This window comes from Mytilus californianus, unplaced genomic scaffold, assembly GCF_021869535.1.
Source record: "Mytilus californianus isolate M0D057914Y unplaced genomic scaffold, xbMytCali1.0.p SCAF_7, whole genome shotgun sequence".
In the NCBI taxonomy this organism is placed as follows: Eukaryota; Metazoa; Mollusca; class Bivalvia; order Mytilida; family Mytilidae; genus Mytilus; species Mytilus californianus.
The window spans coordinates 8837134-8863653 of NW_026262723.1; the positions used below are offsets into that span (position 1 = coordinate 8837134).

General features: G+C 33.1%; 1 protein-coding gene across 5 annotated transcripts in view; it reads right to left on the reverse strand.

Moving 5' to 3' along the window:
• The window catches only part of LOC127709993 (E3 ubiquitin-protein ligase DZIP3-like), a 69075-nt gene extending 44233 nt beyond the window's left edge, over positions 1-24842 (reverse strand). For 2 of the 5 annotated variants that reach the window (XM_052215698.1, XM_052215700.1), the window contains exon 1: positions 16638-18158. The gene's annotated coding sequence lies outside the window, so the exon portion shown is untranslated. The other 3 variants (XM_052215697.1, XM_052215699.1, XM_052215701.1) reach the window with 3 other exon arrangements.
• Positions 24843-26520: the final 1678 nt, after the last annotated feature.

Here is a 26520-nt window from a genome sequence, read left to right on the forward strand (position 1 = left end):
GAAAATTGTAAAAAATTGACTATAAAGGGCAATAACTCCTTAAGGGGTCAATTGACAATTTTGGTCATGTTGACTTATTTGTAGATCTAACTTTGCTGTACATTATTGCTGTTTACAGTTTATCTCTATCTATAATAATATTCAAGATAATAACCAAAAGCTGCAAAATTTTCTTAAAATTACCAATTCAGGGGCAGCAACCCAACAACATGTTGCCTGATTGGTCTGAAAATTTCAGGGCAGATAGATCTTGACCTAATGAACAATTTTATACCATCAGATTTGCTTTAAATGCTTTGGTTTCAGAGATATGAGCCAAAAACTGCATTTTACCCTATGTATTATTTTTTTGCCATGTCGGCCATCTTGGTTTGCGGGCAGGGTCATCGGACACATTTTTTAAACAAGATACCCTAATGATGATTGTGGACAATTTTGGTTAAATTTGTCTTAGTAGTTTCAGAGGAGAAGATTTTTGTAAAAGATTACAAAAATTTACGAAAAATGGTTAAAAATTGACTATAAAGGGCAATAACTCCTTAAGGGGTCAACTGACCATTTTGGTCAATTTGACTTATTTGTAGATCATACTTTGCTGAACATTATTGCTGTTTACAGTTTATCTCTATCTATAATAATATTCAAGATAATAACCAAAAACGGCAAAATTTCCTTAAAATTACCAATTCAGGGGCAGCAACCCAACAACGGGTTGTCCGATTCATCTGAAAATTTAAGGGCAGATAGATCTTGACCTGATAAACAATTTTACCCCATGTCAGATTTGCTCTAAATGCTTTGGTTTCAGAGATATAAGCCAAAATCTACATTTTACCCCTATGTTCTATTTTTAGCCATGGCGGCCATCTTGGTTGGTTGGCGGGGTCATCGGACACATTTTTTAAACTAGATACCCCAATGATGATTGTGGCCAAGTTTGGTCAAATTTGGCTCAGTAGTTTCAGAGGAGAAGATTTTTGTAAAAGTTTACGGACGACGGACGACGGACGCAGGACGACGGACGACAGACGCAAAGTGATGAGAAAAGCTCACTTGACCTTTCAGGTCAGGTGAGCTAAAAAAGGAATAAAAAAAATCCTACCTCCCACACATTTTTTCAACCCCCTTTTGATTCATCATCCCCCACCTCAATCACAACCTTCAATTTGTGGTATGGTACATTGCAATACAATTTCACAGAGATCCATACACTTGAACACAAGTTTTTGTTGCAAACTAAAAAAATCCTTATTTTTGACCAATATTTGGCCCCTTATTCATAAATGTTTGAGCAATTAACCCCAAAACTCAATTCCTACTTTCTCTTCGTGATAAAAAATAACTAACTTAAAATGTAAATTTTAAACAAAAAAAAAAGGAAAAAAAAAAATTACCCCTTTTTTGACCCCCGCCCCCCTTATGATTCATCACCCCCCCTTCCCCCCCAAACCAAGCTCAATAACAGCCTTGCCTTTGTGGTATGGTACCTTGTAATACAATTTTAGAGAGATCCATACACTTGAACACAAGTTATTGTCTAGAAACTAAAAAATGCTTATTTTAAACCCCTTTTTAGGCCCCTTATTACTAAACGTTTTGGGCAATTACCACAACACTCAATTCCAGCTTTCCCTTTGTAAAATGGAACCTTGTAGTAAAATTTCAGAAAGATCCATACACTTACACACAAGTTATTGTCATGAAACTAGAAAAATGCTTGTTTTTTTGCCCCCTTTTGGCCCCTTATTCCTAAAATTTTGAGGCAATTAACCCCAAAATCAATCCCAGCATTGACCCTTTGTGATATGGAATCTTGTGGTACAATGTCAAAGAGATCCATATGCTAACACACAAGTTATGTCTGGAAGTTACAAAAATGCTTATTTTCGGCCCCTTTTTGGCCCCTAATTCCTTAACTGTTGGTACCATAACCCCCAAAATCAATCCCCACCTTCCTATTGTGGTATTGAACCTTATGGTAAAATTTCATAGAGATCCATTCACTTAAACTAAAGTTAGAGTGCGAAAACCATTGTGTATTCGGACAACGACGCCGGACGACGACGACGACGACGACGACGCCAACGTCATACCAATATACGACCTCAAAATTTTTTTGCGGTCGTATAAAAATGACATCATAGTCATGGCTAAAAATAAACAAAATCCTTAATCAGCAACATTTTACAGTAATATCTAAAAATAAAATTCCTTTGTAACCATAAAAGCCCATTTAAATACATCATGACAGATATTTAAATAGAAAATGACATCATAGTCATGGCTAAACATAGCAAAAACCTTAATCAGCATCATTTAACAGTAATATCTAAAAATAAAAATTTCTTTGCAACCATAAAAGTAAAATAGAAAATGACATCATAATCATAGCTAAAAATAAACAAAATTTTTTTTTATTACCAAATTTTAAATGGAGTTTATTAAACTAAAACAATAAATTTGCAACCATAAAACCCCATTTAAACACATCATAAAAGTATTAAATAATTCAACTACATCATAAGGCTATAAAAATAGAAAATGACTTCATAGTCAAGGCTAAAGGTAAACAAAAAACCTTCATCAGCAAAATTTTATATTGGCAAATTTCCAATGAAGTTTATTATACTAAAATTGTTGGCAAATTTCCAATGCATTTATTAACAATAAAGTTATTGGCAAATTTCCAATTTACATACTTTAAAAGCAGTGTAAGTGAGATATTTAAATGAGTTTGAATTACCAACCTTACACTGCTTTTAAATAATGTTTTGTACTTATTTGTCTATTAACCTGGAAACCCTTGTTTTTTCACCTTTTTTTCCCTTATTATTTAAAGGTTTGAGCCATAACCCTACCCCAAAGCCAATTCTTAAATTCCAATGTAACCTAAATTTACAATATACATAACTTCAATTTAAGTTTTTGATAAAATCAAACCACATCATTATTATTTGCTTTTATATCTAAATCAGAAATAATTAACCAACTTTAAGTGGAAAATTTTCACACATCACGCCCCCCCAAACTCAATCCCAGCCTTCAGTTTGTGGTATGGTACCTTGCAGTACAATTTCACAGAGATCCAATTACTTAAACACAATTAATTGTTGGAAACTAAAAAAAAATGCTTATTTTTAACCCCTTTTTTAGCCCCTTATTCCTAAACATTTGAGCAATTATCCCCCAAACTCAATTCCAACTTTCTCTTTGTGATCAGAATTAACCAACTTAAAATGGAAAATTTTAAAGAAAAAAAAAAGGAAAAAAAATCCCCCCCCCCCAAATTTTTTTGACCCACTTCCCTTTGTGGTATGGTACCTTTAAGTACAATTTCAGAGAAATCCATACACTTGAACACAAGTTAATGTCTGGAAACTAAAAAAATGCTTATTTTTGCCCCCTTTTTTGGCCACTTATTAATAAATGTTTTGGGCAAACATTTTACAATAATATTTAAAACTGAAATTAATTTGTAACCTTAAAATTAAATAGAAAATGACATCATAGTCATAGCTAAAAATAAACAAACTATTGGTAAATTTCCAATGGAGTTTATTATATTAAAACAATAAATTTGCAACCATAAAAGCGCATTAAAATACATCATAAAAGTATTAAAAAAAATTTAACTACATCATAAGGCTATTAAAATAGAAAATGACATCATAGTCAGATTAAAGGTAAACAAAAAACCTTCATCAGCAAAATTTTATATTGGCAAATTTCCAATGAAGTTTATTATACTAAAATAATTGGCAAATTTCTAATTTACATAATTCAAACATAGTGCAGGTGAGATTCATCACCCCCCCCTTCCCCCCCAAACCAAGCTCAATAACAGCCTTGCCTTTGTGGTATGGTACCTTGTAATACAATTTTAGAGAGATCCATACACTTGAACACAAGTTATTGTCTAGAAACTAAAAAATGCTTATTTTTCACCCCTTTTTAGGCCCCTTATTACTAAACGTTTTGGGCAATTACCACAAAACTCAATTCCAGCTTTCCCTTTGCGAAATGGAACCTTGTAGTAAAATTTCAGAAAGATCCATACACTTACACACAAGTTATTGTCATGAAACTAGAAAAATGCTTGTTTTTTGCCCCCTTTTGGCCCCTTATTCCTAAAATTTCGAGGAAATTAACCCCAAAATCAATCCCATCATCGACCCTTTGTGATATGGAATCTTGTAGTACAATGTCAAAGAGATCCATACAATAACACACAAGTTATGTCTGGAAGTTACAAAAATGCTTATTTTCGGCCCCTTTTTGGCCCCTAATTATTTAACTGTTGGTACCATAACCCCCAAAATCAATCCCCACCTTCCTATTGTGGTATTGAACCTTATGGTAAAATTTCATAGAGATCCATTCACTTAAACTAAAGTTAGAGTGCGAAAACCATTGTGTATTCGGACGACGACGCCGGACGACGACGCCAACGTCATACCAATATACGACCACAAAATTTTTTTGCGGTCGTATAAAAATGCTTATTTTTGGCCCCTTTTTGGCCCCTAATTCCTTAACTGTTGGTACCATAACCCCCAAAATCAATCCCAACCTTCCTATTGTGGTATTGAACCTTATGGTAAAATTTCATAGAGATCCATTCACTTAAACTAAAGTTAGAGTGCGAAAACCAATGTGTCTTCGGACGACGCCGACGACGCCAATGTCATACCAATATATGACCGCAAAAATTTTTGCGGTCGTATAAAAAGCCTAAACTTTTTTTTCAAGCAGTCGCTGAACCATTAAAATGTGATCTAACATGGCTAACCAACATATGATGGACAGAAACACTGTAACAAAAGGCATCTGTATACAATTTATGAAACATCCAAGTCTACTACCCTATGAAATATACATTGTAAAGCTTAATAATACAAATAGTAAAACCCAGCAGCCACTACCATATGCATGGACTTCCCTTTTTTGAAATTGCCTTGGAATTCAGTATTTTTGTTATTGTTATACCATTTGGACTATTAATACTGTAACAAATATACATACCAGTTACACATACATGTACTGTAGATATAGGATCTCCTCTACGTCTTATCCCATCATTAATCATGTTAATTTCATTGAAACATATGATGTGTATTACTTCCATTCCACTGACATCTGAGGAGCTAATTCTGAAAATTTAAATTCCTGTGATTATCATGTAAAACACCTGAACCTGATGCACTGCTTTCTGCTAAAAAATAAATTGGCAATACAGTTCTCTCTTGGTCATGTTGGTGAATATTTCAAAAAAAATTTTTAAAGAGAGAGAAAATAAGAGTCAGATTTAAAAAAAATTTATATTACCAATACTGGTAATTAGAACGTCACTAGTTTTCTGATTTGAGTTGACATTTATTGTTGTTCATTTTTACAGGATCTTTTACAGCTGACACTACAGTATGGTTTTGTTCATTACTGAAGGTCATACAGTGACCTAAAATTTCTAACATCCCCTTCATTTCGACTGGCAGAAAGTTTTCTCATTGGCAATCCTACCCATCTCCTTATTTTTAAAATACTAAATATTTTCAATCTGTGACAATAAAATTTTATTGATTTAATATAAAGGTATTCTGATCAACACTATGAGGCAATGTTCAAAACACTCTGTCATTGTCAGCGATCAAATTTATTTTAACTCCAACATTGTCCAATGGCAATGTATATATATGTGCAAGACTCAAAACTAAGTACTGTGCATGTACATGATGTACCACAATCTGAATTCATACATACATGACATATACCCACATACATGTACATATACAATGTACTTAATAAATCAGTGAGACATAAAATGTAGGTCAAAAAGATATCATGCTGCATCATAATTTATACAATGCAAGTCATAATCATGTACATGATATTTGAACTTTATAATAGTAAAGGATAGATAGTCTGACCAGTAATAAAGCCACACAACACTGTGTGACAACAGTGAAATATAAGTCACCCATAGATGCACATACCATTATTGTAGGTCTTTTGTATATACAATGTATACATTTAAGGTTACTTAGAATTGGCTGTCGACATACATGTACATGTACACATGCCAGTACTGTCAGACATGTTCAGAGTCATTGGACCCTAGGTTACTCCAGTCCATTATCAGTCACTATCAATAGTCAACTACTCTGACCATTTGTTGTAATACAATGTATTGCTGAAAGGGAGAAAACAGTACTTTATTACAGCATGTGGATGCAAGACTATAAAAAGTATTCAAAGAGTTTTGCAAACAATTAGCTTATATATTTATTGTTTACTAATATTAAACACGTATTATCAAACATCAAAAAGCAATGGATTGAAGTTGCTATTAACATGATTAAGAACAATAAAGAAAAATTAAAGTTAAATTTTTTACCCTTTGGACCTTTTATGCAGGGGTTCAAAATAGTGCAAGTCTGAGGTCCGGGACCTGTCTTTTCTAGGACATGTAGAAGGGGACTTATTTTTAAATTACAAGTCATGGACCTACCATTCTTCATACAGGTCAGATGCTTTTAACAGAACCCCTGCCTTTAAGAAGACAAATTTTAAAACCAGGCCCAAAATTAAAAATCCAAATACACTTTAGATTCTGCATATAAAAAGATGAAATCCAATTATCCAACATAGTTTAAGTTTTGGCAATTTAGATCACAATGTGGACCAATTAACAGTCAGGGACTGGTTGTTCTGAAATAACTGATTTATGAATCACTCATTAAAGTACAATAAAATGCTCTGCTGGGCGCAGCTTGATATGACTGCAGAGGTCGAACCTTGAACAGTTGGGGCAAGTATGGACACAACATTCAAGCTTGATACAGCTCCGAATTTGGATTGTGATTAAATATTTGACACACCATAGGTTTCTGACACAGAATGAATGTGGTCTAAGAACTTAAATTTTTTTAATTTACCTATTATGGTCGAATATCAAAAATCTAAATACATGTTTAGATTCAGCATGTCAAAGAATCCAAAGAATTCAATTTTTGATGAAATCAATCAAAAGTTTAATTTTGGACCCTTTTGACCTCAATGTGGACCAATTTGATAACGGGGCCCAAAAATCAAAAATCTAAATACATGGTTAGATTCAGCATATCAAAGAACCCCCATGTATTCCATTTTTGTTGAAATCAAACGAAGTTTAATTTTGCAGGGGTTCAAATTAACATTTGGTACTGGAAGGTCCAGGACCTTTGACACTCCTAACTAAAAGGTCCACAACCTAAATTCCAGGTCCTACTTTTACTTGAAATATTTCCTAACATAGTAAGATACAAGTAACAAAATTAATGTGCTGTTGGTGTTAGGTCAACTTGTTTCATTGTCAAAGTCACTGTTGTATAAAGTATTTAATAACAATTGTAATTGTCTTGTATATTGTAAATTCAGATAATCTTTTTTTTTTTGTTATTGAGGAGGGTGTCACCATGGGTGGGTGTGTTGTCTCAACTATTGGTAATTTATTACTACTTATACCATTTTATAAAACAGTTCAAATTCAAAGCTGTTTAAGCAGAGACGTATATACATGTGTATATATGTCTCTGGTTTAAGTGTATCATATCTAGTTGCACTATTATAATGCATTAGTTCCTCTGTGAGATAAGATAAGAAACTTTCAGATTTGTACTGGTCCTTTAAAATTGAGAAGACATTACCTCTTGGAATTGTAGTAATACGGTTACATTATACAAAAATCTACATGTAATATCAATATTTATTAATGATAAAGAAAATTACTGTCACATTTTTTTGGATTTTGAGATGAAAATTTATGAACTAAAAGTAATTTTGAGTTTCTGTAAAAACACATTTCCTACTTTTCTTTCTTTTCAATATATCTTTTGGTTTTCAATTCTAGTGTTTATATTTTATCATCATAGATGTATTTTGTCAACAGCCTGGAATTATAATTTTTTCATTGTATTTGATCGGCAAACCTGGAATTACCCTTATCCGCTCTGTTTTTCAATGTTGTTTTGTCAGTCAGATACGATTTTACTCGGATTTACACATTACTAGTTGGCAATTTTCGGTATAAAGCTAGCGGTTGAACAAAATGAACATCGCTGTCATGAATAATAATGATGAACATAAATTTTGAGATTGTTTGGAAATTTTTGTTTTAAAAAGGTCGGCAAAGTTTATTTTTATTTTTTTTTCAAACCGAAGGTCCGTCGGGCGTAGCTTGTAACCAAAACGAGAGTCCGACTTCAAAAATGGAAGGTCGCGGACCTCGGACCACCGCTAATTTGAACCCCTGATTTTGGACCCCAAATTTGGACCAACTTGAAAACTGGGCCCAAAATCAAAAATTCTAAATACATGTTTAGATTCAGCATATCAATGAACCCCAAGAATTCAATTTTTGTTAAAATCAAACTAAGTTTAATTTTGGACCAAAAAAAAAATCCCCCCCCCCCCCCCCCCAAATTTTTTGAACCCCCTTATGATAACATTTGGTTGAGGCAAACTAAAGTAAGAGAACGGAAACTTAAAATTTTGCAATTTTTCCATTTATAAAGGGGCATAACTCTAGAATGGTTTAAGTGATGCCACCAAAATTCAAACTTGATCTGTGTTTTGTGGTAATAAGCATTGTGTATAATTTTCTTAACATTTGGTTGAGGCAAACTTAAGTTAGAGAACGGAAACTAAATATTTTGCAATTTTTCCATTTATAAAGGGGCATAACTCTAGAACGTTACAGTGACGCCATCAAAATTCAAAATTGATCTGTGTTATGTGGTAATAAGCATTGTGTATAAGTTTCATAACATTTGGTTGAGGCAAACTCAAGTTAGAGAACGGAAACCAATTTTGTGACGTACGGACGGATGTACGTACAGACGGACAGGGGTAAAACAGAATAAATATTGAACTTGATCTGTAAATTTGTCATGGTATAACTATATACAATGTATAAATATCAATTCTAACATGACATTCATCTTTTGCTTTGGAAACAAAGCCATGATCTTATTCCAATAAAACATGGGCTGCACATGATTGACGTCACAATTGAAAATGCGACATCAGTTGTATTTTGAACAACGCCAGAGATCAAAATGAACATTTGTGTTGGTGTTGCTCGCTATGGTCTAAACTGTTGATTTTCTTTAATGTTTGTGGTTCATCAAATCAAAATTACTGCCTTTCGAGCGTGTATTATAGGTCCGCTTCGGAGTACAAAAGTTCAAAATTTTCCTATTAGAATCGAAATAATTCTATCATGCCATGCTCTATGCTCATTTTAACATGGGTAGGCATTATATTTGTCAACATTTAACACCTCACTAACGCTCAGTATTAAGATATTGACAATTTGTCAAATATAATGCCTATCCATGTTAAAATAAGCATAGAGCATGGCATGAAAGAATTATTTCTTAAATCAATATTTTCAAGCATAATTTAAAAAAAAGTCCCCTTGGCTTTGCTGGTAGGGGACTAATAAACATTTTCCTATTTGTAATCATGGTTTTATCTATTTCAATCATGCATGTATGTTTTTCAATTTTCAGAAATAATTGTTTTTTTTTAAAGTTGCATGTAAATTCTCAAAGTATAACCTGTGACGAAAAGTTGGTTATACAACTTCAACTAAAGTGCGTATCCTTGTGTTTGTGCTGTGTTGTAGAGTGCATTAGTTTCAGGTCGTGCCTTTCACTCGTACACTGATGACAAATGCCAATGATACTCTTTTACAGGATTACACTAGAAAAGAACTGGTAGCGTGATTGAGGGAATCCTGGTGTAGTCTGACATGTCTGAACGAAACATAAACACAAAGTTGATTAAAAGTTCAATACTCATTACTCAATTTACTGAATTATTCAAAATCCAAAGTAACAGTAATATACTGTAAGTTTACAACATCTATACTGCAGGCTCAACAATACAATGGCATAATCTTAAATCTCCGATGTACATTTCTCTCGTACACAAAATCGTTACTCCTTCTATACAGCTATTTCTCTCTTTTATACCTCTATTTGCCCTAGTAACCTGATTACAATATGGTTAAATGACTCTGAACAAAGAAATAATCAACCAGAGCAAGGGCTACAGGAGCCCGTAGCCGAGGTCAATCGGAGCTGGGGTCAACCAGAGCACCTGTTTAAACATAAAGCAAAGGGGCACCAGCTGATTAACATTATTAATTTGACATTTAACAAGTACAATCTTATTGAAGGCGACAAAAATAGATTGTAATGAATTACTTTATAACCATGATAACAGTTAATGAGAATAAGTAATCTTGTACAATGATAATCATGTGATAATAAAAACCACTGATGTTATAAATGAAAAATGTTACAAACCATTTATTGCCAAATTAACAAATAAATTGTACCCTTAAAACATACTGATACATGTACATCAATGATTCATAACATGTATGATGAATAAGACTGATTAATATTGATTTTGAAACATTCAAATGAGAAATAAAAGATGAATTTTGGTCGGTGTTGTAACTTGTAAGGTTCTTTTAACAATTCTAGTTCTAGTAACTTTTTGATGGGAAATGCATGAACTATCTGCCACGTACTGACCAATAAGTGAGCAAAACACTATCAATGAAAACATAAATCCGCATAATATGCAGGGGTCTGCACTCTATGGTGATCACTGATGTTTATAAAAAGGATCTAAAATCACCATGTACAAGACATTTCGGCCTTGGCTTGGTTGACAGTCAAGGGTGTAACTTGAATAAGTTATTAGGGAAAAATAACATACATGTGTTATTACGGATACTTTCTCTTAATCTGTAGTAACATATGTTTGTTATCAGTTAAATGTACCATAAAAAAACTTATTTTCTGTGGGTAATTGGGAATTCTTGAAACTTGCACAGTAACTTAATACATAACCTTGAAAACTAATTTTCCAATTCAATTAATACATTTTTGATCAACCATGGTAAATCAATGAGACAAGGCTTTTAAGTGATAACTTAGCTGTAATAACAAGGCTTAGTTATTACAGGCATTTAACTTATTACATGAGACACTTGGGAATGACTAGGAAGCTTGCGCAGAACCTCATTACATGCTCTTTATCATTATTTATTACTATAAATTAAAATACATTGTGATATATGTAGGAGAAAAGGCTTTGAAGAGATGTAGAGAAGCTGTAATAACACCCTTTAGTTATTACAGGCATATTTTTTTCTGTAATAACATGGGTGTGTTATGCATGATTGGCAAACTACGGGCTGTTATATCTTTCTAAAGTTTATTATACATAAAGACAATTATAATATCAATAGAACTAGTACACAATTTAACAAAATAAAGGATGTATAATGCCACTTTGAAACATGTAACATACATATGTTATCACAGATTTTTGATTTTTTAGCCCTCAATAACAAATGTATGTTATTTTTCTCTAATAACTTATTTAAGTTAGACCCTTGACTGGTTGACAAGAAGCAGCAGTGAATTTATACATTATTTTTTCAAACCATGAGTTGGATGACTAAGATGGATTTTTGTATCAACTGTTGAATACATGTGTGTGTGTGTCTAATGAGTGTTTATTTTAAGGTTCATCATAAGGAATTGAAAAATAATAACATGGCTGTGTTTACACCACAAAATCTACTATGAGTACAGACAAACTGATATACATGTGTATCTAGGAAAGTTTTAAGGCATGGCAGGCACTAGATATATAAAAGTTATATATATATAGTCTATGTTTCAGGAAATTAAAAACTTACCTGGATTTTGATGTGCACATTTTTCCTGCCATCCCTTAAAACTTTTGCAGGTGCATATGTTAGCCTGTACTCAGAGTAAAAAAGTGGTGTATATACGGCCATATTTGTCAAAAGGTTATGATGAACCTTAAACGGAGTTTTACAACTGACACTGATCAGGTCAAAAGTTGAAAACCATTCTCACTATTTCTGTTTATTTCTGCACTATTAAATCATTTATTTGAGTTACCTGTATTATTTCCTCGAGTATCTATGCGTTCATAACTCCTTGATTGTGTTTGTCTCGTTAAATAAACAGAAACAAGTACATGTTCAAGTTGTTGTCAGTTGGCTACCGGCGTCTTCGATTTGCATCATTCATCTGAATCTTTCAGGCGTTTTAAAAACCGACCTCCAGTCCTGGATATCGTCACGAAGAATAGGTACATGCTGGTTTCCCCATTCAATATAGACCAATATCCAATGTTTCTTAGCATAATCAGCTTCCCGACTTTACTGACTCAATTCAGTTTTAAAATGATATTTACTGCTTAAAGTAAGACATATAAATGAACAAATAACAAATTCTTTTGTTTACAATCATCATTTACATAGGAGCAGTGTCCCCTTTGGTAATAGTAGAGCATATCTAAATTCTGTAAATTGGAAGAAGCCAAATACCTTTGTTTTAGATTTCAGCGTACCCGAAACAAAGGAACAGATATTTGTTTGAAATGGAGTTGCTTCATTTGATCTCTTGTGTATATTTGGCAATTATACAACATATTCTTATTTTTATATTGCAACCATATTTTTCTACAATAGCACAAAAATTAAGAATACGAATGTATTTTTTCGGAACCAACCTGTGTAGAAGCACATGAGGAAGAAGAAAAATAACCCTAATCAAATCTGTAATTATACGTTAAGCCCAGAGCTCCAGATAAGCTGCGTATTTGCGTGATCACTCAATAAAAATAATTAAAAACCCAATGCAATTGCCCATTGCAGGGTTCAATAACTCAATTAAGTCAAAGGAAAACCCAATTATATGCCAAAAACATGGGTTCTTAACGCTTTTATTCGCTATCGTTTGCGTTATTTACCCTTACTTGATTACTTGTCCTTTCGTTCTAAAAATAGAGCCCTGCATCAAGTAGCTGTAATGGGTCCCTGTTGGAATTTTCCGTTGCTCAAAAGGTACACGTGTTTATGAAAACATTTCGATCTTCTCGGCGTTTATCCAATTAGCGTGGGACATGCTGTCATATTTTTTTCGAATTGCTCGGGATTTATCATAACATACAATGAATTAAAACGAAAGTAAATGTCCGGTAAAAATATTGAATAGAAGCATGTTTTCGGCTTCTTTTTGATAGCTGAGGGAAAGTTATGAAGATAACAAGACTCAGTTAGTGATTTTAGGAAGCGGCCATTGAACGCACGGGCGTGTTTGCGTACCATAACGAGAACATTGCTAGAGCGAAAAACACGGGGTTCCGTCAAAAACGAAATCAGTTGGAAAAAGTGAAAGGCCAAATCAATTATGACATGACATGTAGTTTGAAAGCATCGGAAACCAAAGGTTCTGATAAGGGACAACTTAACCCAGATTTATGTAAATTGAATTAAACGAAAACAGTTTATATATTATTTTTTTCATTTTAGTTGATGAGTGAATACATGCACATATCCGTTTTTTACGTCAATGCAGCTTGACACTTTCTTTGTTTTGGTCTAATTGTTCTAGATGCTTAAGATAGTTGTCTTATTGGCAAGTGCAGTATAACATTGTCATTTATTTACTTGGATGTTGCAGGATTATTTGTAAATTTAAGTTGAATGTGGTCTCCGTCATTATAAACCACCCTATAGAACTCAAGGTTTTGGGGTATATCTTAAATCTGGAAACTACTTTTTATTTTTATTAAAAAGTAGATCTGGCAAATAGGTGAAAGGACTGGCAAAACTTTCTTACAGCACCTAAATTTCACATATATTACACAAAAATCTAAACACTTAGCCACACCTACCCCAACTATAATTAAACTGTAGGGTGATCATATGGGATCTAGAAAGGCAATTAGTTCCTGTCCAACTAGTGACACCAGCTGCAGTTTACATAAGTTTTGAGAAAATACAAAACTGACAGAACGTTTAAAACGGGACACAAATTAAATGTACAATTGCTCGTCAGTGAATAAACCAAATAAAACAGCTAGCACATATTCTACAAAGAAAGAAACACATTTAAGATGGAAACACATCTGGGATTGATATAATGTGATTATAACATGCCTAAATATTCAATATTGTGTTGATGAAAAAACCCAATACATTAAGGAGCTTGGTGGTGAAAAACCCAATTTGATATTTGCTTGAGGGGTGAATTGGAATTGATAATGCAATTAAAAAACTTTATCACCCAATTACATAAAAAAATGGTGGGTAAAAACCCCAACAGGGGTTCAAATTAACATTTGGTACTGGAAGGTCCAGGACCTTTGACACTCCAAACTGAAAGGTCCACAACCTTAATTCCAGGTCGGCGGTCCTACTTTTACTTGAAATATTTCCTAACATAGTAAGATACAAGTAACAAAATTAATGTGCTGTTGGTATTAGGTCAACTTGTTTCATTGTCAAAGTCACTGTTGTATAAAATGTTTAATAACAATTGTAATTGTCTTGTACATTATAAATTCAGAATTTCAGATAATCTTTTTTTTTTTTGTTATTGAGGAGGGTGTCACCATGGTTGGGTGTGTTGTCTCAACTATTGGTAATTTATTACTACTTATACCATTTTATAAAACAGTTCAAATTCAAAGCTGTTTAAGCAGAGACGTATATACATGTGTATATATGTCTCTGGTTTAAGTGTATCATATCTAGTTGCACTATTATAATGCATTAGTTCCTCTGTGAAAATAAGATAAGAAACTTCCAGATTTGTACTGGTCCTTTAAAATTGAGACATTACCTCTTGGAATTCTAGTAATATGTTTACACTATACAAAAATCTACATGTAATATCAATATTTATTAATGATAAAGAAAATTACAGTCACATTTTTTTGGATTTTGAGATGAAAATTTATAACTAAAAGTAATTTTGAGTTTCTGTAAAAAAATATTTCCTACTTTTTCTTTCTTTTCAATATATCTTTTGGTTTTCAATTCTAGTGTTTATATTTTATCATCAAAGATGTATTTTGTCAACTGCCTGGAATTATTATTTTTTCATTGTATTTGATTGGCAAACCCGGAATTACCCTTATCCGCTCCGGAATCGGACCCGTTTTTTGTTATTTTCTTCATTTCCGGTTTATGGCATCCAATGTTTTTCAATGTTGTTTTGTCAGTCAGATAGGATTTTACTCGGATTTACACATTACTAGTTGGCAATTTTCGGTATAAAGGTAGCGGTTGATCAAAATGAACATCGCTGTCATGAATAATAATGATGAAAATAAATTTTGAGATTGTTTGGAAATTTTTGTTTAAAAAGGCAAAGTTTGTTTTTATTTTCTTTCAAACCGAAGGTCCGTAGGGCGTAGCTTGTAACCAAAACGAGAGTCCGACTGCAAAAATGGAAGGTCGCGGACCTCGGACCACCGCTAATTTGAACCCCTGCCCAATTTGTGAATTCTTATCTGGAGCTCTGGTTAAGCCTTATACAGGTTAACTGACCTAATATAGGGATTCTACCTGACGATATCGGGATTTTGGTATTTAGTCAAATCTTAGCAGGAAGTTGTGATAATAATTTAAACAAGAGGCTTTCAAGAGCCTGAATCGCTCACCCGTAGTTTTTTATTTAGATGTTTCATCAAAGTTTTTCTTTTGCTTTTAAGTTTTTAATGTATATTAAATTAATAAATGTGGACACAAACCAGTGTGGATAGTATCCAGCATTCTGAGAGTATTGCATGGCAATTGGGAAAGGTGAGCTAAAAACAATAAACAGGTTGGGAATATTCCTAATTGGGACATCCCAATTGGGGTATTGTATCCTAATTGAAGTATCAACGTATACCCCAATTGGCGTATCACGTGTTATTTTTCGCGCCTTCTATTCCATGCTTACAAAGTGCAAGATGGTAAGTACACAGTCTTTTAGGACATGTTTTTCTCTAGTCCAAATAATTATGATGTCTTGGAAGGCTATTTTAAATTTTTTCTTTGACGCCTTCCTGTGACGTCATAATGCTGAAGCCACCATTTTCGGTTGGACTTTGAGAGCATATTTTGCTCTCAACTTTGAAACCCAATTTAGCCATAAAATTTTCATTGAAGGCTAAAAATGTTTGCATATATAAAATTTCTCACCTTTTATGTGTTGTTTGTGCAAAATATTTCCAATAAATATCTACAGTAATAATAAAATAAGTTACAATTCCATCCGAGGCGGACGATTATCTACTGCTTTTTTTAAAACGTTTATCTGATTTCTTTTTAGGAGAGTATAAAATAAATTTTTGCACCAAACTCGGTAAAATTTGACAGACCCGAATTTCCGGAACCTTTGTTTTATATTATCCGGAAATTCAGGTCCGTCAAATTTTACCGAGTTTGGTTCAAAAATATATTTTATATTAAATCAGCTGAACGTTTTTATAAAGCAGTAAATTCCCTCTCAAAGTCCAACTGAAAATATGAGTTCGGCGTTATGACGTCGATGTAAGGCGTCAAAGAAAAAAAATATAATAGCCTTTCAAGACGTCATAATTATTTGGACTAGTTTTTCTCTTCCGTTTGACACCTTGAAGTTTTGTATTTGGATGCTGCATATTCATAGCAACATAATATCACCAATGCATATTTTGTGTTTTATACATAAATAGGGTAAATAATTAGCTTTGGAGGAATATTTGAGACGAAATATTTGATTTACCATTATATCTCAACATCGGTTACATGTTTTTACTTCTGAAACTCCATTTTGTTAGTTCCCGGATGCAGAAGCTGTATAAAGGTATGTCAGTTCAGGATAGCATCATTTTTCGTATAAGTTATGGAAAGCAATGTGTAACAACATAGTGTATCGTGTATACAAATTTATTGAACATGAATAATTTCAATTATAAACGATTTTTCGAGAAATTCATATCGTATTATATATGAAATTTAATAATGAAAAATATTTTTTCATGAAAGGAAATGAAAATTTAAGTACGGTATGAGTTTGTATCTTATTTTCTCCAGGAAAGTAAACCTTATATTAAATAAGCATGTGTGCCTAGAAATCCTGGTAAACAAAAAAAGGCCAAGAGCCATCATTTCAAGTGCACCATACTGGGCCAAGAGGAAAAGAATTTATTAAAGAGGACAGTGCCAGAGCAAATTCATTATATAAAAGAAGCATGCCAAGAAATTGCCTCCGTTGAAATTTTGCAAACATCCCATAGAGCAAATTACATGGATGATTAATTTTGATCATTTGGTATATGGCTGTGTTTTAAGTGAGACGTACACGCGGGTCATAAATTAATTTATTGAATGAAATCAAATCTTTAACTACTAATGGATGCCGTAGGAGGTCGACCGGAATTTTTAGCGAGGATTTCTTGGCATGTAATAGATAGAAAACTCAAGGTAAACATTCATAGAACCGAGACACGGGGCAGTGGCAAATATTTCATGTATATATTTTGAACACAAAGAGGATAACCCCGGTACCCTTTGCCAAAAATAATCTTCTTTTTCTTCTATTTGCCAACGGACTTTATGTTATGAATTGTAGTTTCACTTTCCATATTCGGTATTTATTCTAATTTAAGCTCCAGATAGTAAAAATCACGTGATTCAGGAATATAGAATCTTGGAGTTAGACTATTTCTTTCTTTTCGGGCGGGGACTCCAAGCAATCAACATGCATGTGCATAACGGCACTGTAGATTTTCTTATTAAATAAAAAAATGTGCCGGTCCGGTACATGAATAGATCGGTTAGAAATCAAAGTTTTAATTTTAATTAGATTGGAGGGTTGAAAATAGAGAGCACAAAAAAATAGGGGAGAGAGGGTGTTCCACAGGGAATATTTCCTTCTTATGAACTCTACATCTGAAAGGTTTAATATTTTTTTATTTAAATGAAAGAGAGAAAAACAAATGTAAGACAAATTGTGAATGGTCTTTCTTCCTTTCTCCCATGCCAAGAAATTGCCTCCGTTGAAATTTTGCAAACATCCGGCCATAGAGCAAATTACATGGATGATTAATTTTGACCATTTGGTATATGGCTGTGTTTTAAGTGAGACGTACACGCGGGTCATAAATTAATTTATTGAATGAAATCAAATCTTTAACTACTAATGGATGCCGTAGGAGGTCGACCGGAATTTTTAGCGAGGATTTCTTGGCATGAAAACATTATTCGCAAAGGTGAACAGTAATATTTTATATAGTGTTTTTAAGGTACTAACGTTTACACATCTTGTAAATCGTGATCTTCGTTGCTGGTTGCTTCATCTACAGCTTGGAGGACTTCTCGGTAAAATGTAATGTACTCGTTTTTTGTCCCTTTCTTCACTTCTGCCTTCCACTGTTGTTCTAAAATCACCCCCTCTTCCGTCATCTCTATTTCCTCCAATGCAACCAATATTTCTTTCATTATTGTTGCCTTTGGTTTGCTTTAAAGTGGAAACAAAATTATGAAGATAAGAATCAGTTATTGATTTCCATCAATGGGAATACATATAAATTACGTAAGTTAGGTTTTCAGGTTTACGGAAGGTAAACCTTATAAAAAAGCTGTTATGTCTACAAATCCATGGAAACAAATAGAGGTAAAGTTACCTCGTTTAAAAACGTGAAATCCAATATTATACAAGAAGTTGTTATTGGTGTTATATTGTCTATCAGTTTTCATAAATATTACATGGGCGGATTAAGCCTTGTTTTTAAATGGGGTGTTCCAATACAGTAAAAATTCGTAAAGCTTCCGCGGAACCCAGTGTCTCGACTACTTTTGCTGTTAGTCGCAGGCTCAACAACAATGGCGAAAAAAAATATTAAAAATTTTCCTCCAGATACTTTCTTTTGATTGTAAGAAGCTTCTATCCAAGTTTGGTAAAAGTCCAGGATGGTTTATGAATCTAATAAATGTTTTAGAAATCAGGTAATTGCATCTTGTATTCTTAGCGTAATTAATTTTATTTCAAATATTCATTTCCAATCAATAGTAGCGTAAATGAATGAACCCGAACAATACCATTTATATAACTGAAACTAACTTTGCAATATCGAAAAATTTCTCTCTGTCTGATGGTAACACAAAAATTGGTTGCAGTTTTCTTCCTTTGCCGAAGTCATGGCCATTCTTATAATCCAGGTTGTATGCTTTCATGTTTTCTTTTGCATTGAAACTGAAATTAATCAGGTCGTAATCTAGATCATCACCATTGATGTTTGTTATGGCCTTCTCATCTAAAAAAAATATTAACGAAGACGCGTTTAGGGACTTATCATTTTTTATCTGGGAGGGGGCTGGTCATAATGCAGGGGGGGGGGGGGGGGGTCAAGTTTTTTTCTGTATGTGGAAAAGGGGCGTTCAATTTTTTTTATAAGTTCAATGTGGGGGGATCAATATTTTTTGTACATAAAAATAAGTAGTTCACATACTTCAACGGAGACAAAATGTCAAGAAGAACATTACAAAAGTCAAATCGAAATATATTTTTAACACCATTCATATACAATTAAGTAAGACGTGTATCACAAGACATTAGTGATGTAGGATCTGAAGCTGCCATTTTGTGTCAGTTTGTCCTATATAAAATGCATAGGTGCTTCATAATCCGAATGATTTAGTCGTTATATTTCACTCACTTCGATCACTAAATTAACAAGCATTACTGCCACGTTTTGTTATAATCAGCTTAATAGTTTGAGAGAAATTAAGTATAAATTAAAACGAAATCTACAGCGATTTGTGCAAAATTTTGTCCAAAAATACAAATCACGCCGCATCATGGAAGAATATAGTGTAGAGCAATAAATTCTCCAATAAATGATTAAATATTCATCTAATCTGCATACAAACAGTTGAATATTGATACAACAGATGATTTTGAGATGATGAACAACACTAATGTATCTTTTTGTTTCATTACAAGATCGCTTTGGGTCCATTTATACCTCTCACTCCCTCAAAATTTGTACTTTTTAGGCTAATAAATCAAAATTTTGAGGTTACTATCAAACATTTATGAATGAAATGTGACAATAAATGAGTAATTGAATTGTTCAAGCTGTAAGCATGAACTATCCATATAAAAGTTTAGCGACTCAATGGAGGTTTCAATAAGGCCTTGCGTAAAACTTAAATTTAAGCAGCGTTCAAGAGAGGGACATATAATAGATCCCTCTAAGTAAATAATGTGTTGTTACTGTTTCAAAAAGTTTACTATTTAATGTATATTTTTTACAGAGTTACTTAGGATAAAGTTTTCTTTAATAGCCCAATATAGGAAATTAGAAAAAAAGTCAGAAAAATCTATTCAAAGCACTGGCTTGCTCTACCTACTAATATTCATGGAAGAGGCCTCATGGAAGAGCCCTATTGCAAGGCAATTTTCCCTCAAATGTGTTTTTGGACTCAATACACTGAGAATATTTCATTTTCAATATTTTCGTGAAATAACATGATATGTGTTTTGCATGTTAAAATTTTGGCATGTTTAATAGAGGGGGATCATAATTTTTAAATGTTTTTACGGGGGGGGGGGGGGGATCAAATAAAAATAGTGAAATATTATGGGGGGATCAAGAAATTTTGTATGTTTCATTTCAAAATGACCAGCCCCCCTCCCAGGTAAAAAATGATAAGTCCCTAAGTGACAGCTAGAGTAACAGAGTGACATGTAGTTGGCCAATATCGATCTAGTACATCACTTCATGATCCTTCGTGTACACTGGATAGTTGGCCAATATCGATCTAGTACATCACTTCATGATCCTTCATGTACACTCGATAGTTGGACAATATCGATCTAGTACATCACTTCATGATCCTTCATGTACACTCGATAGTTGGCCAATATCGATCTAGTACATCACTTCATGATCCTTCGTGTACACGGGATAGTTGGCCAATATCGATCTAGTACATCACTTCATGATCCTTCATGTACACTGGATAGTTGGCCAATATCGATCTAGTACATCACTTCATGATCCTTCGTGTACACGGGATAGTTGGCCAATACAGATCTAGTACATCACTTCATGATCCTTCGTGTACACGGGATAGTTGGCCAATATCGATCTAGTACATCACTTCATGATCCTTCGTGTACACGGGATAGTTGGCCAATATCGATCTAGTACATCACTTCATGATCCTTCATGTACACTGGATAGTTGGCCAATACAGATCTAGTACATCACTTCATGATCCTTCGTGTACACGGGATAGTTGGCCAATATCGATCTAGTACATCACTTCATGATCCTTCATGTACACGGGATAGTTGGCCAATACAGATCTAGTACATCACTTCATGATCCTTCGTGTACACTCGATAGTTGGCCAATATCGATCTAGTACATCACTTCATGATCCTTCATGTACACTGGATAGTTGGCCAATACAGATCTAGTACATCACTTCATGATCCTTCGTGTACACGGGATAGTTGGCCAATATCGATCTAGTACATCACTTCATGATCCTTCGTGTACACGGGATAGTTGGCCAATATCGATCTAGTACATCACTTCATGATCCTTCATGTACACTCGATAGTTGGCCAATATCGATCTAGTACATCACTTCATGATCCTTCATGTTCACTCGATCTGATGGAAAATTTATATGTGGACCCAAAATTAAAGGTCAATAAAATGACTTTGAACGAAATATTTGTCCCGGGACGCAAGCAAACAACAATTATTTAAACTAGGCCATTAATTTATAGAACTGGATAAAAAACATTATAAAGTAGTAGACTACACATGCATCATATACGTATTATCAAATGTATTAAGTGGATTTAAGATTAACTGAATAAGAGGCTTTTTATGAATAAAAATGTTTTGGCAAGGAAATAATTTAGACGATTAAAATTCTTTTTGTAAACGAAAAGGAAAGAACTTAGATACGAAACTATTTACTTCGGTGAGCTTAAAACATCTCTTATGTACATGTATAATGTGTATATGTTACAGTGAATTTGTATAATCAGGGATTATGTAGAATCCCTGATTTTTCAGGGATTATGTAGAATCACTTAAATCATTAGTGATTATATATAATTCCTTAAAATGACCAGTGGCTTTACATAATCACTTAAGATTTTTATAATTATTCTACAAATTCCCTGAAATGATTTTAGGGATTATCAATAATTCAAAGATCCTTGGTTTGATAAAAAATAAATATAGACTTATTATTTGTTTTTTCTTATTCCTTGAAAGTTTAAATGAACAGTAAGTCACGATTTAAATTGTTTAAATGCTCCTTCCATCTCTTATATTTCATACAGATTACACTATTACATCATTATACATTAACATAAGATGGGGGCTGGTGGGCATGGATCTAGGAAAATAATAAATCTTAAATACTTAGTGTCTGACGAAAAAATATTTTTGTGAATAGCAAACTTAAAGTCATAAAAACTAGATATACAGAAATAAAAGTATAATTTTATAATAATTTATGCATATTTCTAGGATTAGCGTCTCATTAGTATACTTTTGTGCTGATCCGGTTTGGCATTGTTGTTTAACCTTACGTTAGCAAAGAACAAGTACTAAATCCACAGTGCATGTTATTTGTGTTAAAACAATTGGTAAAAAGGTTATGGAACATCTGTTTTGTGTATATTGTGTTCAAATGAACAAGAAATTCAAACTGAGAGAACTGAAGCAACTAGATGTATAGAAAAACAGGCAGAACGAACGATCGGCAGTATCTATTATGCTTCTAGTCTATTTTTACATTAAGTAGAATTAGGTGCGTGACACAGGCTCTTAAGAGCCTCTAGTTTTGGTACCTCAGATCATTGCATTGAAAACTTTATCTCTATTAGACATGTAGAAAAATCTGATTCGATATGTGAAGGACAAGGTTTTTTAAAATGTCGATGTTGTGGTAAAAACAGATGTGATTCAAATAGATGTGCCTGTAGAAAAGCAGTGCAAATGTGTAATAGTCGATGTCATCCAAACTGTAAATATAGATGATTGTTTTTGACATATTAATTTTTGTTCTTAACATTTTAATAGCAATTCTCTGTAACCACCAACCAAGTTGCGGCACGCATAGTCTCAGATTTTCTTGAAATTTGGTTTCTTGGTAGCTATCGATAAACAAACAAGAAATAAGTTGACAAAAAATTTGTTTATGCCCCGTTGTCATGGTAACGGATCCCCTTAGATTTTACCTCAAAAATGCATATTTTGACGAACAAAAATGACCCATTTTAAGCAGTAATCATGCACACATTTCAAGTTTTATGAATATTTTGGCTTTTGTTCATTAAAATATAACAATTTATGAGTAAGATAAAAGATAAAATTTATTTCTGACAAAAGGGGAAGAAGGGGGCAGCACTGATTTAAATAGTGGAGTTTTCAATGTATTCAAGAAGGCAAATTATAGGCATTTTGCATGAGCTAATTTTACACTTTTGCATCCACAACCAATTATACTAAGATAGTAAATGTAACTATATAGTGATATTGGGTTTTAGGGTGGTTGCTATGGAAACAAAAATGTGTCATTGTAAATGAATATTTTGTCTGTGCATAACTTCTTTGCTCGAAAGGCCAATCCCAACCAAAGAAATAAACTCGTCGATCTCTTAGCAGTTATATTCCTTTTCTCTTCTTCTTGTAGATCCAAAGGACCTGTCTACATACAAAAATAACATTTGGTTGTCTTATGGAGAGTTGTCTCATCAGACGACATCTTTTAAAGTTTTGAATTTGAATGTGTAATCATTCTCATGAAATTGAATTTGCTATATAATTTACTATTCTGGATTAGACATGTGTTCTTAAAGAAAACTGCATGTTTAATATTATTTTTTTTCTGATTTTTGTCCCAATGAAACCTAAAATATATTTCTGTATTAAGAAAGTTTATCAGGAAATTGAGTTCTTATTCAGCAAAAATATTTTTTATATATGACATTGCTATTTTGTTTGTTAAGTTTTATGGTTCTGAAAAATATTTGCAGATATCAATAAATAAAACCTGGTTTTGATTACGAATGACTGCAAAGTAGTTGTTTTTTCGATGCTAAATTCCTCAAAATTTGCGGGAAATCTCATTCACTTGGTTGCCATGGCAACCATGGCTTAGCAATATTTTGGTGGGCATTTTTCTTACTTTTTTACATGATCACATGATTTGGCTAAGTTTCATGAAAATCGGTGACTATGCGTGCCGACCCCCCTATATAAAATGGTTGGTGGTTACAGAGAATTGCTCTTAATGTATTGAGGTTATCATTTTAATATATTGTGCTTAACATTTTACAATTTATGTTTATAACGATGTTTCAATCTGATTTTATTGAATGAATTATTTAACTTTTATTCCTTTTCTTTATAAATAAAACTAATTCATCATTTCAGTTATTATGTATAATCCCTGACATTTTTTCTAGTGATTATACATAATCCCTGAAAATTTAAGTGATTATATATAATCCCTAATCTGACCAGTGATTCTACATAATCCCTGAAAATGTTAGGGATTCTACATAATCACTGATTATACAAATTCACTGTAACATATATACATGATATATCTACCTTGACATACAAACTTACATATACCATTTAAAATTTTACAACTATCATAAAATAAAGATATTTAACATAGTGTAGGCAAAACTATAATATTTGCATTTGAATTGAATTTCTATGTAAAAATTTACCGATCGCCAACAGCCACAATCTTCAAAGACAGCATCCTAAGGCATATCAATATTCAGAGTGAGACATCTCTTAGCTAATATGTATATTAATACATAAAATTTTCGGATTTACAAATGTTTCCTTTTTAAATTGACACACAAACAAGGATGTAAATCATGAGAACTCTTTAAAAACGCTTTTATGTTTCATTTTTGAGGACCTACTATGAAACAATTAGTTACACACTTATTTATGATATCTGAACGAGATGATACGGGAAGGAAATTGTTGTTGTTTAAAAGTGATATGTTATTCGCTATATGCCATAATGAACATTTCCGATATAATGATGTAAAATTTGAATGTGGTTACCGGTTTTTTCCCCCATAGAAATAAATTATTCTCGAGATTATCCGGTGCAAAAGTGTCGAAAGGACAACAGAAGAGTAACGTCGTTACTTTAGTATGCACTATAACTGTTGAATTTACATTAACATATTTCATTTCCATGGAGATTATTTGACCCCGATAGTCAATGTCAAGATATTTGTTTAAGATTTACACGGAGATTATTTTGCCCTACACCCTCAGTCATTGTTCATTGACTTTGAAAATTTTGAGTATTTTGGGGCGAGAAAAACAAAAGATACCAAAAGGTGTCCAACTCATAAGTCGAAGACATGCTGACAACGCCATGACAAAAAAAGAAAAACAACGAAAGACAACGATCTTCAAAACACAACGACTGAGCAAGACGGACGTATACCCACTATAAACCGGTGGTGGTCTCTGGTGTTACGGGAGGATAAGCAGATTCTGTCCCCCATGTGGCACCCGTCGTGTTGAATATGTAAGTACAAATTCGGTAATAAGTCACATTTTTTTGAAGTCACATTTGAGGATATTAGGACGGACTTGTGGTTACGACATGTAAGTTATTTGAGAAATGAAGACGTGTTTGCGTCACATATACTGATGTAATGTGTATATATATTTGATTTATAATAATAAAAAAAAGAGGCAGAAAATATTAAAGGGAGAATCAAAAATCATAAAACGGAGAAAAACAGACAATACGATAACCAAAAAGAAAAAAAAAAACGACGGAGAGATGTTGATGAATGATTTGTTCTAAGGTTCAGTGGCAACTATTACATGCATACCAGGACTAAAACATGCTTTGTACTAAACTGACATGACAAATCGGATGTTTAACGTACTATTTCACAAAGTAACAGTCCACAACAAGACATGTCAGCTTATACGGGATTACCTGGCAACATTCTTTGGACTCCAAGGTAACCAGTGTTTGCTCCTACTCCTACAGGAAAAACCGTAGTATTTATTCTCCCATATAGGCCAAAATACTAACATTTTGTAAATTTACCTCTTTTTATAACAAAAAACCGTGACAAAACAATTATGTGTGATATAAGTACTTTATTATTCTGTTTTAGAAATTGAAGTCAAATGGTATCATCACCATCTTCGAACAGCGCTTCTTTGTGGTATCTATGCCCACCGTTATTTTACATCAAATTTATAAAAAAAAAAATGAAAGTCTTTTCGAATAATTGTCAAGAAAATATTTCAATGTGTTTCAAAAGTTATATTGTAAATATACACAATGCAGTTATTCATAAATAAATAAAAACAATTTTATACCCTTACATTCAATCACAGCGCTCCTTAGTTGACTTCCTTCACCTGCCTTGGGTACATGAAAGGCAAACTAAAGCCGGGAAAATGTAATACTATACTATTATCTCTAAATGAAATGCCGTGTGATTAGCAGGGAAGAAGCAATTGCCGACATTTTAGTTGATCGAACCAACTTAGCTTTTGCAACTACGCTGCATTCAGTGCTTCTAAAATTGAATGCCAGGGAATTCATTGGAGACTTTG